We start from the raw sequence: 4,058 nt of genomic DNA, 5'->3' as shown, positions 1-4,058 counted from the left end.
ATTCAGACTGGGATCTTCCTGCACTGCAGCATCAACACACCTGGAAACTGCAATAAAGAGAAATCCCAGCGGACTAGGACTGAATCCTGGTTTCTGTCGGGACTGAAAACAGGTTGGATGCTTTAGACTTCCATGTTCTACCTGTGTAAAAACTAGAAAACCCTCTTCCCGATCAGCTGACGGTCAGAGGTAAAGCCGTCTCTACGACTGTCGTGAATGAGACACGTTTAGGACTGAGGTGAGTTCAGCTGTGAACTGGAACAGGTCTAAGTGAATTTTCAGTACTGTGGATATCTCTAAATACTCCATTTGGAATATTCCTGGATTTTATTTGAACCTTTGACGAATTATTGAGGACTTTTTAAATAATGTTGTGGAATTCTCGACAAAACTGTGGAGGAACATTTCTGGTTCCCAGGACGTCCAAACAGACTTGTTGGTCATCTTCGTTACCTGAGGAACATCAGGACTCTGAAGGGTTTGTGTTGAGATGTGTCGTCTCAGTCTAGAACAGTGTCAGTATCATACTCTTTATAATCTGTGAGGAATATTCTGGGATTGTCCCGGAAAACACTGGTGAGCCTTTTGAGGAAATCCTTGAAGAAGTGTTAGAACACCTTCAAGCTTTGTCCAGGTTACTGTGATTCTTCAGGTGCTGAAACTCCCGGGAATACTGGGAGACTTTCAGGAATATTTACGTCACATTACAGGACTCTTGAAAGAACAGCCAGCTTTTCAAACTGTTGTTCACCAAATGGTCTAAGTCCACTTGTGGTGGATTTCAGAGTACTCTGATGTCTTGTACTGGGCCTGTAACTGAGTTCAAACCTTAAATTGATGCTACGCCCAGATCTGTTTGTTTAATATGAACACCCATAAACTTGAATGTTAGAGAAAAGAAGAAGATCTTTGACTGAGAATCACTTTAAAGCGTTTCAGTTTCACCCGTCTGTTGACCTCAGCCGACTTAGTGACATGAGATCCCGGAGTACGGGAGCTGTTTCAGGCCCGAGGTCTGCACCAGAACTATAGAAACATTGATGGTTTTGTATTTTAGCACTTTTTGTACCTGACATTTGGTCATGATCATGTTTTTAAGCAGTTTTTATACTAAACGTACATTTGATGAAGAGGGGTCATTGTCGTTTTGTAATGAAAAGAAAAATACAGTAAAACTTTGTCTTGTATTTCAAAGCTGTCTGGGACGGAGGTGAGTGGGAGGAGCTAGTGTTCCTACACTACATAGATGTTTACCAATGTCCAGTGACCACGTCTACCACCTCTAAAGCACTAGAAGCAACTTTTACCGGCCTCAACATCCGGCAGTTTGCTTTGTTTCCAGACCCACAACATGTCACATCTGGTTGGTCTCCTGTGTATTTACTGTGGTAAGAAGAGCTGCGAGGTACAAAGAGGCATCTAACGACATTTCTCAGACCTGGCAAAATGTTTTGTCTTTCCTGGAACAAAGGAAAGAAACCACATTCACTTTCTCTTTGAACAAAGGAAAGAAACCACATTCACTTTGTCTTTCAGCTTGTATCTGTTCCATAAACGTCATTTTCAGTCGGATCAGAGTTTGTTGTTAGCAGTTCACTTGACCTTTGTCAAAATAATCCAGTTATTTTCTGTAAATCGACACACAACAGCCCGTCCAGACGTGCACACACAAACTGATTTTCTAAATATTTTTCTGTCAACATCTTTTTGGCCACAGCTGGTCACATGGGACGTGCCTCCCTTCTGATTGGCTAAACAAGGCCCTGAGTATTAAGCCCACTGAAGAACAGTGGCTTCAGTCAGGCAGGTGTTCCTCCTCCACATACACAGTGGCTGCCACATGTTTGAGGTCAGAGGTCGGGGCGGCTTCAGGAGATTGACAGTGTAACGTGAGACTGTGCAAACACCGGGCTGGAGACAGATTGTGTCGAACCACAGCGGCTGAGTGAACAGTTTCACTTTAATGCTCCAGAGAGCGAGGTTCTGTTTGTGCACATATTCATTTCCAAAAGTCTTGAGGATAATCAGACGTGATCCAAACTGATCCAGTCCGACAGAGGACCGGCAGCAGGACTCGCTGTTATTAATGAAACCAGTTTCAGGTGGCCTCAGTGCAACGGAGCAGCAGTGATGAATGAGTGAAACATTCCTGAGGTTTTCTCCCACAGCAGCAGCGTGAACAGCGTTACTTCTACTGCAGTATTTTTAGTGTGGTGTTAGTACTTCTACTGGAGGATCTGAGTACTTCTTCCTTTACCTCAACAGTTTCCATGAGGATGTCTCCTGAGACAGAAACAGCTCAGCGTTATGTGTAATAACTCTGTCCGGTGGTGGGACTGGTTTGTAATGGTGCACAGACCGGTCACAGTCCAGTGCGTAGGCTCAAAGGCCGCCTCTGGTCGCCATGCCCTCCACGTTCTCCGCCCCGTGCCTCCTCACTGGGCTAACCTCGTCCTCGGAGAAGCCCAGCAGTCTGCCGCCACCACTCGTCTCCCAGAGTTCTTTCAGCAGAAATGATTTCCAGACGCTGCCGGTGCAGGACGAGCCTTTATAAATCCCAGCTGCTGATGTGATGTTGTGCTGCGTCTGCTCCCCTACAAACCGAGTGTGTGTGTGTGTGTGTGTGTGTGTGTGAGAGATGTATGGGGAGGAACATGTCGACATGTTATTTCACTTTAATGAGCACATTGTTGGCAGAGAGTCAAGAGAAGTGAAAAAACAGAAGGTTTGTGTTTCATCTGTAAGTGCTGAGGAGCGAGTGTGTGCCTGAGTGTGTGTGTGTGTGTTATCCCGGGAGGATCTGGCCGACCTCCTGCTCCGTGTCTCTCTCTCCAGGACAATCAGGACTGACAGCTCCAAAGTGCCTGAGTACATGTGTGTGTGTGTGGAAAACAGTCATGCATATGATTTTCCATTTTTGACCTCCAACATACCAAAGCATCCTGGAACCTCTTCAAGGACCTCTGGAACCACAGAGAACCACTGGGACATCCTTAAGGACTCCTGGAATCTTCCCAAAACCTCTGACATCTTGCCAAGTCTCCTGGAGCCTTGTAGTCATCGAGCAGCTCCTACATGGAGCCTCCTTAACAACCTCTGAAACTCCTGGAACTTCCTGGAGAACCTGAAACAGTCCTGGAGTTTCAGCACTTCCTCTACAAACCTCCCAAGGAAACTGAATCTCCTGGAACCTTACCAACATCTCCTTTATAATCTCAGAAACTTATAAAACTATGAATTGTAGAACATTTATCAAACAACTATGAAACTCCTGGAGGTTTGGAGAGTCAGGATGAGGATCCTGACTCTCCAAACCTCCCTGAGAACCTTTGAAACTCCTTGAACAGGCTCAGTGAATCTCTTGGGCTCCTGAACCCCACCAATAAAACCTCCTCGAGATCCTCTGAAACTCCTGAATCCTCACCATGACTCCTGGAACCTTAACAAGATCCCTGAAGCCCCTGTAGCATCGTGGAGAGCTCCTCCAGGCTCCCCGTGAACCTGTGCAGCTGTCAGGCTCCCTGACCTGCTGCCGGACTCCTGGTTGTCTTAGAGACCAGTTTGGGAACCAGCTCGGCCTCCTGATGCATCCGGAACCTTTTTACATCTCAGCCAGACTGACTCAGAATACTTCAGGCTACGTGTGTGTGTGTGTGTGTCAGCTGGTAAAATATTGTGACGGACTAATGGCCCTACACACACACAGATGTATTTTCTGTTAGATTTGAACTCATCTGCTGAGTCCAGCTCTCCACACAGTTACTCGTTCTCGTCCACGCTGGATGTCCGCTGACACTGAACACACACAGTCATGTTTCCATCATTTCTGAGGACTCTGACTTATAGAACCACTACTCACATAATCCTAACCCCGAGCTTAAACCATGTCTTCACCCTAAACTGTGAAGGTTTATACTAACGGGGACTTGTTTTTTGTCCAAGGTGGTCTGAACTGTTCAGACTAAATCCTAGAAGCTGCCTGAAACATTTTTGAAATCTTTAAGGATGACTTCTTGAACTGTTTCAAGGACTCCTGAGCTTCCTCCAGCACTGCTGTG

The sequence above is a fragment of the Monopterus albus genome, unplaced genomic scaffold (assembly GCF_001952655.1).
Source record: "Monopterus albus unplaced genomic scaffold, M_albus_1.0 scaffold460.1, whole genome shotgun sequence".
Lineage (NCBI taxonomy): Eukaryota > Metazoa > Chordata > Actinopteri > Synbranchiformes > Synbranchidae > Monopterus > Monopterus albus.
The sequence above is the reverse complement of the archived record's forward strand: the minus strand, read 5'-3'. Positions refer to the sequence as shown.